Source organism: Cetorhinus maximus, chromosome 17, assembly GCF_964194155.1.
Source record: "Cetorhinus maximus chromosome 17, sCetMax3.hap1.1, whole genome shotgun sequence".
Lineage (NCBI taxonomy): Eukaryota > Metazoa > Chordata > Chondrichthyes > Lamniformes > Cetorhinidae > Cetorhinus > Cetorhinus maximus.
The window spans coordinates 7,542,426-7,558,210 of NC_135895.1; the positions used below are offsets into that span (position 1 = coordinate 7,542,426).

Below are 15,785 nucleotides of genomic sequence, written 5' to 3' on the forward strand. Positions count from 1 at the left end.
ACAGTGATGGGCCTGATTTTAATCCATTCAAAACCCATCCAATTGCAGCGAGTTAAAAGCAGGCCCCAGGTGCCCAATCATAATTTCTACAATAATTGCGGAAAATAATATGAAAGCTTTACTTTTTAAATACCAGGAAGAAAATGGTATTTTAAAGCTGATTATATTGTCACCAGATATCTATTCAGCTCCTTCTATCAAGTTGCCAATAGCAACCTATTATTGGTACCTATTTCATTTATTTTGTAGAAAAATTGTTTCCCAATCACTTATCTTGCTTGGGGCTTGCTAATTTTGCAGCTGCCATCACAACCTGTTAAATAATCTGCTTACACATACATGAACAACATCCTTTATTATGCCAAACATCCAGATCATGTCTCCACTCAGCCTTTTCTCCAATGAGAAAATGTTCAGTTCAGTACTATCAGCCTTAATATTTACCATAGGTTAGTTGCTGCTTGACCTCCAGAAACTTTCCTCTCAGCCAGTTTTACCTCATACTTCAATACAGTTTGGGACAAACAAGTTGAAAACAAGTTACTTGGGAAAAGAGCAAGTGTAGTGGGGCTTAAAAAGGGTAAAGAGAGCGAGACTTCACTTGGAGAGTGGCGGGAAGGGGCGGGAGCTGGGTGGGCATAAAAAAGGGGCCAGCGGGAGTGGAGCTGAGTGGTGGGGGTAGAGTTCAAAATCTGACATGAGGAATGAAAGGTGACACCAGCACAGGGAAGGAGCTGAGTTTCTACTTTCTACTTTCTAGTCTCCAATTTATCATAAATAACCCGTAAAGTAAAAGCAAGGCAGGGCAGCTCGGCTGAGTGGAATGTGAATCCTGTAACATGTGGGAAATCATGGATGTTTCCCATAGCTTAGACTATGTGCAGGAAGTGTCACCGGCTGCAGAAACTTGAGCTCCAGGTTTTGGAGCTTGAGTGATGAGTGGAGTTGCTGTGATGCATCCGTGTTGCTGTGATGCATCCGTGAGGCTGAGAGCTATGTGGATAGCACATTTAGGGAGGTAATCACACTGCAGGTGAAGAAGGCACAGGCAGAGAGGGAATGGGTGACCACCAGACAGTCTTGGAGGACCAGGCAGGTAGTGCAGGAGTCCCCTGAGTCCATCATGCTCATTAGCCAGTCTTCCATTTTGAATACTGGTGAGGGAGGTGGTTCCTGAGAGGAGTGCAGCCAAAGCCAAGTCCGTGGCATCTTGCACAGGAGGGGAGGAAGAAGAGTAAGAGCAATAGAGGAACCAATAGTTAGGGGAACAGACAGGTGCTTCTGCAGCCATAGACATGATTCCAAGATGGTATGTTGCCTCCCTGGTTCCAGGGTCGTGGATGTCACTGAGCAGTTGCAGGACATTCTTTTGGGGGAGGGTGAACATCCAGAGGCCATGGTTCACATTGGTGACAATGACACAGTTAGAAAAAGGGATGAGGTCCCAAAAGCAGGGGCATGAGAACTTGACAGGGAATTCAGATAGGAGAGAAACAAGGCTGGGAATGTGTAGGAAGAAAAGTAAAAAGCAAAATTGGAAGGCTGTGGAAACAAAGGCTGGAATCAAATAGGGTCAAGAAATGGAAAACTGGCAAAAAGGAAAAAATTAAAGGCACTCTATCTGAATGCATACATCATTTGCAACAAGGTAGATTAATTGGCGGCACAAATGGAAGTAAATGGTTATGATCTAATTGCCATTACGTAGATTTGGCTGCAGGGTGAAAGGCTGGGAGCTGAATATTCAAGGGTATTCAGTATTTAGGAAGGATTGGCAAAAAGAAAAAGGGGGTGGGGTAGCGTTGCTAATAAAGGATGAGGTCAATATAGAATTGAGAGAGGATTTTAGATCGGAAGATCAAGATGTAGAATCTGTTTGGGTGGAGCTAAGAAACAGCAAGGGGCAGCGAACATTGGTGGGAGTTATTTATAGACCAACAAACAGTAGTGGCAATATCGGGCATGGTATAAATCAGGAAATTAGATGTAACAAGAGTAATACAGTAATCATGGGGACGTCAATCTACATACAGATTGAGTAAACTTAATTAGTACTAATGCTGTGGAGGAAGAATTCCTGGAATGTATACGAAATGGCTTTCTAGAGCAGTATGTTGAGGAACCAACTGGGGGAATGGGCCATTTTAGATCTAGTATTATGCAATGAGAACGGGCTAATTAATAATCTCATTGTAAAGGAAACTTGAGGGAAGAGTGAATTTTACATTAAGTTTGAAAGTGATGTAGTTCAAATCGAAACGAAGGTCTTAAATCTAAACAAAGGAAATTACCAAGGTATGAGGGGTAAGTTGGCTGTGGTAGATTGGAAAACTACATTAAAAGGTATGACAGTAGACAGGCAATGAGTAGCATTTAAAGAATTAATGGATTACAACATGGTTTACAACAAATTTACATTCCTTTGAGGCACAAAAGCCCAGTAGGAAAGATGATCCAAGCGTGGCTAACAAGATAAGTTAAAGATTGTATTAGATCAAAGGAAAAGGCTTATAAAGTTGACAAAAAAGTAGTAAGCCTGAGGCAAAAACAGAAAGTGCTGGAAAAGCTCAGCAGGTCTAACAGCATCTGTGGAGAGAAAAACATCTGCAGTATTTTGCTTTTACCTTAGTAAGCCTGAGGATTGGGAACATTTTAGAATTCAGCAAAGGAAGACCAAGAAACTGGTAAAGAAATGGAAAATAGAATATGAAAGTAAACTAGTGAGAAACATAAAAAAAAATGGACTGTAAAAGCTTCTATATGTATGTAAACAGGAAAAGGTTAGCAAAGACAAATGTGGGCCCATTACAGGCAGAGACAGGAGAATTTATAATGGGGATTAGAGAAATGGCGGAAACTAAACAAATGCTTTGGCCGGAATTTTCCGGCCCCATCGACGTTGGGTCTCATGGTGAGTGGAGGGGGGGGTGGAGGGGGGTGTGTGTGGAAGGTGGGGGGGGGGGGGGGGGGGGGGGTGAAGGGGGGGGTGGGGGGGGTGGGGAGCAATCTGGCGTGAGGGGCATAAATCAGTTTCACACCAGCGTGAAAGCGCAGCGGGATCATCCGGTGGTGTCCACCATGGAGGCAGGCATGAACGCGATTTGCATCCCGCTAATGGGTCAAAATAAGGCCCAACCGAAAGTGTCCCCCCTCACGCCAGATTCACCATTACACTGGCGGAAAAACGGAAAAACACATCGGCACAGAACACGTCTGGACAAGTGTGACGTGCAGAAGTCAGGACTTACTGTTAGGGCCTTAGTCAGATCGAGGACATCTGAGGAGAAGAGGATGCTGGAGCTCGATAGCTTTCAGTAAGGTCCCACACACGAGGTTCGTAAACAAGAATAGTGAGCAAAATCATGGGATTGGGGGAAACACACTGGCATGGGTTGAGAATTGGTTAACGGGCAAAAACCAGAGGGGAGGAATAAACGGGTCATTCTCAGGTTGGCAGGCTGTGACTAGTGGGGTACTGCAAGGATCAATGCTTTGGGCCCCAGCTATTCACAATCCATATCCATGATTTGGATGTGGGGATTAAATGTAACGCTTCCAAGTTTGCTGATGACTCAAAATTAGGTGGGAATGTGAGTTATGAGGAGAATGCAAAAAGGCTTCAAGGGGATTTAGAAAGGCTAAGTGAGTGGGCAAGAACATGGCAGATAGAACATATTGTGGAAAAATGTGAAGTTATCCACTTTGGTAGGAAAAACAGAAAAGCAGAATATTTCTTAAATGTGAGAGATTGGCAAGGGTCGTCTTCGAAGGGAAAGATTTTTAAGATACGGCATTGCTGCAGGTCTAAATAAAAAATCAGGAGCAGAACAAGTCAATACGCTTCTTTACTCGACTGGGGCAATTGCAGACGACATCATTCCACAACAAGCTATCTATGGATCACCTGCCAAATGTGATGATGTTTTAAAATTCTTCAATGTTTATTTCAGCCTGAGATCCAATGAAGTATCGGAGAGAGCCCAATTCAATAAGAGAGTCCAGCTTCTCAGGGAGCCTGTCGATTCCTTGATAAACGATCTCTAGAGGTTGGCAGAGGGATGTGAATATGGCAATTTAAAGTCTGAGCTCATCCGAGACAGAATCGTGGTGGGTGTTGCCAACAATTCACTCTCTGATTTCCTACAAGCTAAAGATAGTCTTACCCTAGACAAGGCAATCCAGCTGGCTAGACAGTCCGAGCTACGTGAACAACACAGGACAATCCTCTGGGGGAGAGAACACTACTTGGGGCAGAAACCAACCCTCAGCCCACCACATCAGGTCACTGAAACACAGGGACCGTCCGAGTCAGGGAAAGCAATTCCTGAGCCGCCCAGCAGAGCGGCCTTGCCAGGGCTGCGGTGCGAAGAGCCCTCAGGGGAAAGATCAGCGTCCCTGCGAGCGCTGCCCAGTGCTCCCACTGGGCAAGTCAAAACCCCAGCCCCGCACAGACATGCCAAAGGTCATCTATGAGGTCGAGGCCGGAAACCGCAGAAGGCACGCAGCCATGGGCAACTTCAGGGAATGCGGCCCTTCATTTTGGAATGCTGACATCCTGGTAAATGGTAAATAGATTCAGGGGACAGCGTGACAGTCCTGCCCAATGAGGAACTGAAGGCTCCAAGGCCTTTGGATTCAAATGACGGACACTCCACTGTATGGAGCAGGGGGAGTCTGATTCCTGGTCACTGGCATGATCCTTGAACCACTGAGGAATGGCAACAGACAGATCTTTGAGCTGATGTACGCTGTCTGGAATCAGCCTTTCTTTCTTCGGAGCAGGGATGCCTGCACAGCCCTTGATCTCCCCTAGAAAGCAGAAGATGTCAGGACTGCTACTGTCATTAGCCAGCCAGAACAGCATGGTCCTGAGTCCTCAAAACACTAAAGAGCATTCAGACTCTGATTTCACCTGTGATCTCTCTTCTCTTTTTGTGGAGTAGGTTTGTCCATCATCATGCGAGGTCCTGGAAAGTCCCCAGTGGTCAGACCAACCTGCCACACACGAGATTACCATAGCATCTCTGGTAGAAGTGGTACCAGAGAAGGATCAACAGTCTGAGGAGCCTCTGCCTCCAACTATAACAATGGTATAGTTGTTAGACACACCAAGCACTGTGCACACCCGGCAGCTTCCAGCCAGCATGCCAGAATCACAAGGGAGGCCGGAATCTCATAGCAGCCTTGCATCATCAACAACAATAAACAGTGGTTAGCATGCTGCTCAATCTTCCTCTTGCCACAGGAATGCCCTTCCTCAGCCTCAGCAAGCTTCCCAATGGCCCCGAGCGGACAAAGAAGAAGAAAAGGCAGCGCCAAACAGAAGAAGGCCATTGTTGTCCGCCGGCAAAAAATGTTCAAATGGAACGATAACCATGCACCGCCAAACCAGACAGGCCAACCAGTCACGGCTTAACATCAAGCAATGTAAGAAGCGAATGAAACCATACTCAGATATTCAGTCCAACCTCCAAACCAACAACAAGAACCAGAACAACCAGAGCCTCCCGACAGAACGGTGAACGAGATGTGGAACGGTTATAAGGCCTCCAGACTGCCTGATCCGCTCACTTCAAGGACTTGAAGCAGGGAGATGGGGGTAGGGAGAATGTTATTAATGTTAATACCGTCATAGCAATAATGCTGGAATAGCATTAAGGTTGTCATAATAAGGTAAATACACAAGACTTTTAAGCAATGTAAGACTTGAAGTAAACTAAAGTAACTCTATATCCATGGGATAAAGACTTAGGGGGAGGTGTAAGAGTAGGTCTAGTACATACAGGGTTAATGTGGGACTGAGTACAGTACCGCCCACACAGTGATGTAAGAAGGCACATGACCCAGAGCCAGGGTCAGTCCAGAGATGGATAAAGACCTGGGATAGAGTCAGCTCCATACCTGTACCCTCTATTGTACATATGTATGTATTTATGTGTTGTTAATAAAGACTTGCTGTTAATATAATCAAGAATACGAAGCCAACTTCATTGTGTTTGAAGCAGGATTCTTCAGACCTAGCTGAATGGTGGAGCAGGCTCAAGAGGCCAAATGGTCTACTCTTGATCCTATTTCCCATGTTCCTATCTACTTAAGACCTATCAGCAAACAATCTCATTTTAACAATATGTGCTGTATAGTGTTGAAGATTCCCTGTAATAATCTTAACATTGGATCAAGAAAAGTCATCGTTATGGTCTCTAGATACATTCTGTTATTCTGGATGGACCATGGGGAGGGGAGTTCCTAAGCTGCAAATACTAAACAGCACAAAACTAGTGCATGTGAGTTATTCTGTTCACTCTGCATCACCCTCTAATCAGACAAGCAGAGATCTGGAAATGTACTTACAGATCAGGGCAGTGCTCCACACACTGATTTGTGAATGACGGCCTTCATTTTAATGTTAGTAAAGCCTCAATGATAGTCAACTCTTTACTGACAGTAAGCTTCAATAATTTTACATTTACCTGAGAATATTTAATTTTTTTTTTCCCAGTGACAGTTTCTCCTTCAGGTGATCCGTATATAACAATATCTCCTTCAGGTGGTCTGTATATTCACTTCCTCAGTGGAACTGCTATTTCTGGGTTGATGCAGATTAAAAATTACATCAGCTCAAATGACTGGCTTGTTCCAGAATTATACCACAAGAGCAAGAACTATGAATAACAGTTTAATGGATTAATTTCTGACTGGCAGGAAGAAACGTCCTTTACCACATTAAATTATACTGTTCTACAGATGTATCTTTTTAAAAACATTGAAGGTTTGGTCATTTGATGAGCTCAGTCGGTTCATGCTATCCTCTAATGATCTGACTGTTTTAAACTCAATCTCTTAACCTCGTTACCACCATAGCTATTTGACTGATCTCCAGGAAAGCAGTAACCTGGTTTGAGGGTGAACTTGTTACATTTTGAAAAAAGAGATATGCTAAGGAAGCTTTTCATCTTGCACTAATCAGGACAGATGCAAAAATGCCAAATCTCAAAGAGAGCAATTATTTATACTGGATGAGAAAAGGGTGCTGATTGGTTGAAAAGTCAACTCAGATTGGTCAACAATTCAACTCTGATTGGTCGAAGCGTTGTCATGGAGAATACTGACCCGACTCAACAACCCATGCTTGCAAAACTCAGAACATAATGTCCAACATTAGATGTGGTTCCACGATTGGTCAGCACTTGCTGAACAATCCCAAGTGTGCTAAGAATTACACTAACAACCAATTTAGGATTATCAGTTGGGTTCACAATGTAGCTCATTTACGTTTGCTAGAACCTACATATATTAATATGCAGGACCATGTCCTCGGCAGTAAAAGGAACATGTCCAGCATTATGCCTTTTTTGAATTAAACAAAAGCATGGGGGACAATAGTTCCCTGGTGCATTCTCCATGGCAACACCTCAACTAATCAGCACACTTTTCTCATGCAGTATGAATTGTTGCGCTCTTTGAAATTTGGCATTCTTGTGTCTGTCCTGATGAGTGTAAGATAAAAAGATTCAACAGTATGTCTCTTTTATCAGCAATATCTGTATTACCAAGTGGCTATTTGTTATATTCTCTTTCTTCTGGCAATGGCAACCACCCTCACCTCTTCCAGGCTCTTCTTACATTCCCCTGTGTTTCCAGCAGTTTCCCCATCGCCGAATGAATCTCAATCTTGGTGATGAAGCAAGTTATGAGTTCCCTGCACTTGTCATTGGAGGTGAGGGTGAAGGTTACAGGAGAGAGTGGTATAAGAAGACAGCTTGCAGTAGCAAAAAGAAGCTGGGGGTTACCTTTGCATTCCAGGATGATTCTGGAATAGTGACCAACTTTGTCAGATGAGAGCAGGACCCAGGAATGTTTCATGTGGTCCAGCAGATCAGATAGTGTATGACTAAATCAATTTTTATTCCCTTTATTCTTTCATGGGATGTGGCAAGGACAGCATTTGTTGCCCATCACTAATTGCCCTTGAACTTAATCGTTTCTTAGGCTATTTCAGAGGGCAGCTAAGAGTCAACCACATCGCTGTGGGTCTGGAGTCACATGTAGGCCAGACCAGGTAAGGATGTCAGATTTCCTGCCCTAAAGGACATTAGTGAACCAAATGGGTTTGTAGGGCAATCAAAGATAGTTTCATGTTCACCATTACTGAGGCCAGCTTTGTATTCGAGATTTATTAACTGAATTCAAATTCCACCAGCTGCCATTGTGGGATTTGAACCCATGTCCCCAAAGCATACAAACATATGAACATGGAGCAGGAGTAGGCCACTCAGCCCCTTAAGCCTGTGCCGCCATCCAATAAGATCATGGCTGATCTGATTGTAACCTCCCACCTACCCTTGATAAACTTTCACCCCTATCTATCTAGCTCTGCCTTAAAAATATTCAAAGATTCTGCTTTCGCCGCCTTTGGAGAAGAGAGTTCCAAAGACTCATGACCCTCTGAGAGAAAAAATTTCTCATCCTCTTGTTCTTAAATGAGCAACCCCTTATTATTAAAGCGTGACCCTTAGTTCCAGATCCCCCCTCAAGAGGAAACATCCTCTCCACTTACACTCTGTCAAGACCCCTCGGGATCTTAAAGGTTTCGCTCAAGTCACCTCTTACTCTTCTAAACTCCAGTGGATACAAGACTAACTTGTCCAACCTTTCCTTATAAGACAACACACCCATTCCTGGCATTAGTCTAGTAAACCTTCTCTGAACTGCTTCTAATGCATTTACATCCTTCCTTAAATAAGGAGACCAAAACTGTACACAGTGTTCCAGGTGTGGTCTCACCAGTTCCCTGTACAAATGAAGCATAACCTCCCTACTTTTGTAATCAATTCCCCTCACAATAAACAATAACATTCTATTAGCTTTCCTAATTATTTGCTGTACCTGCATACTAACCTTTTGTGATTCATGCACTAGGATACGCAGATCCTTCTGAATGTCAGAGCTCTGAAATTTCTTACCCTTTAGATAATATGCTTATTTTTTATTCTTCCTGCTAAAATGGACAATTTCACACTTGGCCACATTATACTCCAGTTGCCAGATCTTTGCTCACTCACTTAATCTATTTATGTCACTTTGTAGCCTTCTTACATCCTCTTCACAACTTACTGCCCTACCTATCTTTGTGGTGTTAGCAAGTTTAGCAACCATACCATCTGTCCCTTCATCCAAATCATTTATATAAATTGTAAAAAGCTGAGGTGCCAGCATTGATCCCTGTGGCACATCACTCATTACATCTCACCAACCAGAAAAAAGACCCATTCATTGCTGCCCTCTGTAGCCTGTTAGTTAGTCAACCTTCTATCCATACCAATATGCTACCCCCTACACCATGAGCTTTTATTTTCCACAATAGCCTTTGATGTGGCACCTTATCAAATGCCTTCTGGAAATCTAAGTACAGTACATTCCCTTTATCCACAGCACACGTGGCTCTTTCAAAGAACTCCAATAAATTGGTTAAACATGATTTCCCTTTCACAAAACCATATTGACTCTGCCTGATTGCCTTAAACTTTTTTAAGTGCCCTGCTATAACCATCTTTAATAATAGCTTCTAACATTTCCCCTATGACAGATGTTAAGCTAACTGGTCTGTAGTTTCCAGCTTTCTGTCTCCCTCCATTTTTGAATAAAGGAGTTAAAATTTGATATTTTCCAATCTAATGGAACTCTTCCCAATTTGTAGGGAATTTTGGAAAATTAAAACCACCGCATCGACTATCTCACGAACCACTTTTTTCAAATCCCTAGGATGAAGTCCATCAGGACCTGGGGAATTGTCAGCACGCAACTCTAACAATTTGCTCAGTACCACTTCTCTGGTGATTGTAATTTTCCTGAGTTCCTCCCTCCCTTCCATTTCCTGATTTACAGCTATTTCTGGGATGTTACTTGTATCCTCTATAGTAAAAACTGATGCAAAATACCTCTTCAGTTCATTTCGATCTCTTTATTTTCCATTATTAATTTGCCAGACTCACTTTCTATAGGACCAACGCTCACTTTGTCAATTCTTTTCTTTTTAAAATATCTATAGAAACTCTTACTATCCACCTTTATATTTCTAGCTAGCTTTCTCTTGTACTCTAATTTTTCCCTCGTTATTAATAATTTTGTCATTCTTTGCTGTTCTTTATATTCTGCCAAATCTTCTCCCACCCATTCTTGTGCAAATATATGTGTTTTCATTAAGTTTGATACTGTCTTTAACTTTTTTAGTTAACCACGAATGGTGGGCTCTCCCCTTGGAAATTTTCTTTCTCATTGGAAAGTATCTATTCTGTGTATTCTGAAATATCCCTTTAAATGTCTGCAACTGAACCTCCATTGACCTATCCCTTAACCTCATTTGCCAGTTCACTTCAGCTAGCCCTGCTTTCATGTCCTCATAATTGCCCTTATTTAAGTTTAAAATACTAGTCTAGGACCCACTCTTCTCTCCTTCAAACTGAATGTAAAATTCAATCATATTATGATTGCTGCTACCCAGGAGTGCCTTCACTATGAGGTTATCAATTAATCCCATCTCATTGCACAATACCAGGTCTAGTATAGCCTGCTCTCTGGTTGGCTCCATTAGCATGGGTCTCTGGATTAGTAGTCCAGCAACATTACAACTACACCGCCATCTTCCCAGGGGTGGCCAAACCTTGTGAACGTGAGAGCCAGATACGATAACCTTCAAACATCTGAGAGCCACAAGACACGGTCAATCTCTTCGGACACATTTTTATTACTATTGCGCACACTTCTGTGAGGAAACCTTCAGCTTTTTCCCCTTGTATCTTCCAGACTTCCTTCACACACAATTCACATTGTGTCAAAAACAAATCTGCTTCCCTGTAACACACCAGAGCAAACACACAGCCTAACTGATGTGACAACCTTGATCTTCCAATGTAAAATCAGTCAAGAGGTTCTCAGATAAAATTGATTTTACTTTAAAAAAAGTTATAACCACCCACAGAACAATAAATCTGAATCAAAGTCCCTGTGTCCCAATACAGTGGATTCTTCCATTGCTGTTTTGTATTAAACTATTCCCTCCCTTTCCAGAGGCCACAAGTTGGAGGGTCAGCAGTGAGATGGTGGGTTAAGGAGCTGGGGGTTACATTGCCCTCTGTAAGACTGGCGAGAAACTATGAAAGTCATCTCGTGACAGCGCTGGAATGAATTGCTGAGTTTAACCCTCCTCCCTTCCCCCCCTCCCTCCCTGCTTCCACACCCTCACCCCCACAACCCAGTTGCTCCTGCCTTCTCTCTGGCTCTCTCCCTCTGTGAAGCTGTTCATGGTTGAGGCTGCACCTGGTCGTTTACCTCCCTCCAAAGAGTACAAGGAATGAGTCGCACTCTGTGTGTCAAAGAGCCTCATGTGGCTCCTGAGCCGCGGATTGGCCACCCCGGCTAAATCCTTTTAAATCTGTGTCCCTTGGGCTTGAGGGAGCAGAGATGAGAGTCATACCAGGGGAAATGGCCTGGGTGAGTGAGGGTATTGGTTTTGCTGGGGACTGGGACATCAAAGGTTGAAGTGAGGTTGTATTTGAGTAGATTGATAGCTGGTGAATGGCAGATCAAAGGCAAGACAATTGGGAATTTGCGAGAATATTTCTAAATGAACTAGAGATTGTTTTTAGGGGGGTCAGGAAGTAGGGAGGTCCTGTGGCGCAATGGTTAACGTCCCTGCCCTTGAACCAGAGGCTCCAGGTTTGAGTTCCACCCCAGGATTTGATGGCCAAGGAAGGTGTGTTTGTAATGTGACAAAAACAGGCTGAGTATCAACTTACAAATCCTTCTAACAGGTGGTAAGAGCGGGAGAGATTCCTGGTCAGCCAAGTGATAGAAAGGACGTTGGAGCCTCTACCATCACTATCCACAGCTCCAAGCCACAACATGCATGTGAAAGTGCACATTGCCAAGGAGCTTAGACTTCCTGAGTGAACTGTACCTCACCACTACCGCAGAGGCGAATATTGAACATGGATGATGAATGATACAAGAAGTGATCAGAGATGGCATTAACCATGACTGATGCTATGGGGATAGCGAGGCCATGTGAGGTGGCACAGTCAAGCATGTGGCTGTGAATATGGGTTGAGGAGCTTACATGAAGTTGACATTAAGAAAGGATAGGAGGGAAGTGAACTCTGAGGAGAGTGAGCACAATGAGTTCAGTTGGAGTTTAATCATTGAGAAAGTTGCCATGGTACTTGGGCAGGCAGCAGAGAACCAGGAATTAAAGTGAGAGGTGGCACATGGGGATTTGCTTAGAGGAGGGGAAGATGTTGGTGGTCATACACAAGGAGCAGGAGCAGACCACATGGCCCATCGAGCTCACACTGCCATTCCACATGGCCATGGCTGATCTTGGTCTTCAACTCCACTTTCCTGCCTGCTCCCCATATCCCTTAATTTCCTGAGAGACCAAAAATCTATCTATCCCAGCCTTAAATATATTCAATGATGGAGCCTTCACAACCCTCTGGGACAGAAAATTCCAAAGATTCACTTTGAGTGAAGTAATTTTTTCCATCACTGTCCTAAATAATCGGTCCCTTATCCTGAGACTGTGCCCTCGTGTTCCAGGCTATTTGACCAGTGGAAACCATCTCTCTCATTTCATGAAAATGAGATTTGGTTCAATAGCCCAGAGTGGAATCAGTGCAGGATCAGGGATCAATAATCCTGAGTGGATTAATAACTCAAAGTCGAATCTTTGTGGGATCAAGTATCAATAACCTGGAATGGATCAATAACCCAAAGTGGAATCTGTGCAGCTTCCGGGATCAATAACCTGGAATGGATCAATAAACTAGAGTGGATCCATGCTGGATCAGGGATCAATATCCTGGAGAGGATCAATAACCTGAAGTAGATCAATATCCTGGTGTGGATCAATAACCCAGAGTGGATCAGTATGGGATCAGGGATCAATATCCCAAAGTGGACCAATGAGCTGGAGAAGATCAATATCTCATAGTGGATCAATCACCCAGCATGGATCAGTTCAGGACCAGGGATCAGGATGAGGTGAGAGTGACTGCCCCCAAACATCAAGACAGCATTTGACTGAGTGTGGCATCAAGGAGCCCGAGCAAAACTAGAGTCAATGGGAATCAGGGGGAAAACTCTCCGCTGGTTGGAGTCATACCTAGCACAAAGGAAGGTGGTTGTGGTTGTTGGGGATCAACAGGACATCACTGCAGGAGTTCCTCAGGGTGGTGTCCTAGGCCCAACCATCTTCAGCTGCTTCATCAATGACCTTCCTTCCATCATAAGGTCAGAAATGGGGATGTTCGCTGATGATTGTACAATGTTCAGCACCATTCATGACTGCTCAGATACTGAAGCAGTCCATGTCCAAATGCAGCAAGACCTGGACAATATCCAGGCTTGGGCGACAAGTGGCAAGTAACATTTGTGCTACACAAGTGCCAGACAATGACCATCTCCAACAAGAGAGAATCCAACCATCACCCCTTGATGTTCAATGGCATTACCATCACTGAATCCCCCACTGTCAACATCCTGGGGGCTTAGCATTGACCAGAATCTGAACTGGACTAGCCATGTAAATACTGTTGCTACAAGAGCAGGTCAGAGGCTAGGGATCCTGCGGCGAGTAATTCACCTCCTGACTCCCCAAAGCCTGTCCACCATCTACAAGGCCCAGGTCAGGAGTGTGATGAGATACTCCCCACTTGCCTGGATGAGTGCAGCTTCCACAACACTCAAGAAGCTGGACACCATCCAGGACAAAACAGCTCACTTGATTGGCACCCCATCCACAAACATTCACTTCCTTCATCACCGACGCACAGTAGCAGCAGTGTGTACCATCTACAAGATGCACTGCAGGAATTCACCAATCCTCTTTAGACAGCACCTTCCAAACCCACGACCACTACCATCTAGAAGGACAAGGGCAGCAGATAGATGGGAACACCACCACCTGGAAGTTCTCCTCCAAGTCATTCACCATTCTGACTTGGAAATATATCCCCGTTCCTTCACTGTCGCTGGGTCAAAATCCTGGAACTCCCTCCCTAACAGCACTGTGGGTGTACCTACACCACAGGGACTGCAGAGATTCAAGAAGGCAGCTCACCACCACCTTCTCAGGGGCAATTAAGGATGGGCAAAAAATGCTGTTCTAGCCAGCAACGCCCACATCCCATAAATGAATTCTTAAAAATCCCCGAGTGGATCAATCGCCTGGAGTGGATCAGTGCAGGATCAGGGATCAAAACCTGCATTAGATCAATAATCTTGAGTGGATTAATCACCCGGGGTGGAGCAATCACCTGGAGTGGATCCAGGCAGGATCAGGGATCAATAATCTGGAGAGGATTAATAGCCTGGAGTGGATCAGTGCAGGATCAGAGATCAATATTCAGAAATTGATCAATAGACAGGAGTGGATCAGTGATCAGGGATTAATAACCCAGAGTGGAACAGCATGTGATCAGGGATCAATATCCTGAGTGGATCTGTGCAGGATCAGAGATCAATAATCTGGAGTGGATCAGCATGGGACCAGGGATCAATAACCCGGAGTGGATCAGCATGGGATCAGGGATCAATAACCCGGAGTGGATCAGCATGGGACCAGGGATCAATAATCCGGAGTGGATCAGCATGGGATCAGGGATCAATAACCCGGAGAGGATCAGTGCGGGATCAGGGATCAATATCCCGGAGTGGATCAGTGCGGGATCAGGGATCAGTCTCCCTCTTGCTGGAGCTGGGGTTTGTGCGGGATCGGGTGAAGACGCTCCTGTTATTGATTGGCTTTTGATCCGGATCGAGGAACAAGCCCGCTCCCGCTCTACCCTGGCTGCCAGTGGAAGCCGTGCAGCTCCCGGATTGGCAGCTCACACTCTGCAGGAGGAAGAGGAGGGAGGCGATCGGTGGAAATCTCTCTGACCTCAGGGTAAGACACTGGAGGGAGGTGGGGGGGGTCAGTGACTGGCTCTGGGGGTCAGTGTCTGGCTCTGGGGGTGAGTGACTGGCTCTGGGGGTCAGTGTCTGGCTCTGGGGGCCAGTGACTGGCTCTGGGGGCCAGTGACTGGCTCTGGGGGCCAGTGTCTGGCTCTGGGGGTGAGTGACTGGCTCTGGGGGTCAGTGTCTGGCTCTGGGGGTGAGTGACTGGCTCTGGGGGTCAGTGTCTGGCTCTGGGGGTGAGTGACTGGCTCTGGGGGTCAGTGTCTGGCTCTGGGGGTGAGTGACTGGCTCTGGGGGTCAGTGTCTGGCTCTGGTTACTGGAGCGGTGCCGGCCCGGGGGGGTAGCTGCTTTCTGGCTGTAACGATTTGCGGACAGGGCTGCTTCTCTCCAGAATCCGCTCTGGTAAGCTCTCTGCCGGCTTGTACAGTAACAGTTACATGTGTGTTATTTCATGTTGTATCACAGGAAACTGGCAACCCACTGGAGAGATACACATCTTATTATAAATATATATATATATACACCAAAAATATCAGAGGAACGTCGGACCTGTCCAGGGAGTGGCCTAATAATCTTTACATATTGGATTGAGATATTGGAACAAGGTGAGTGTAACCTTGCCTTGGAAGAAGCAGGTTGTTACTGGAACATGATGTGGCAGAGCGACAGCGGGCGGGGACCATAACACCGCTTCTGTTTTCATTTATTGGCTCATGAAGTATTGGCCAAGTGAGGGTTATCTCCGGGGCAAGGCGCCCCTTCCCCACGTCCCCAGAAGGTAGGAAGAAACATTGCTGTCTTTTGTATCATTCCAAGCCCTTTTGTTGCCCCT

General features: G+C 45.0%; 1 protein-coding gene across 1 annotated transcript in view; it reads left to right on the plus strand.

Moving 5' to 3' along the window:
* The first annotated feature begins 14,272 nt into the window (after positions 1-14,272).
* The window catches only part of ttll7 (tubulin tyrosine ligase-like family, member 7), a 272,951-nt gene continuing 271,438 nt past the window's right edge, over positions 14,273-15,785 (plus strand). Inside the window, exons 1-2 of the mRNA XM_078560682.1 lie at positions 14,273-14,941; positions 15,419-15,558. The gene's annotated coding sequence lies outside the window, so the exon portion shown is untranslated. The remainder of the gene's footprint in view (positions 14,942-15,418; positions 15,559-15,785) is intronic.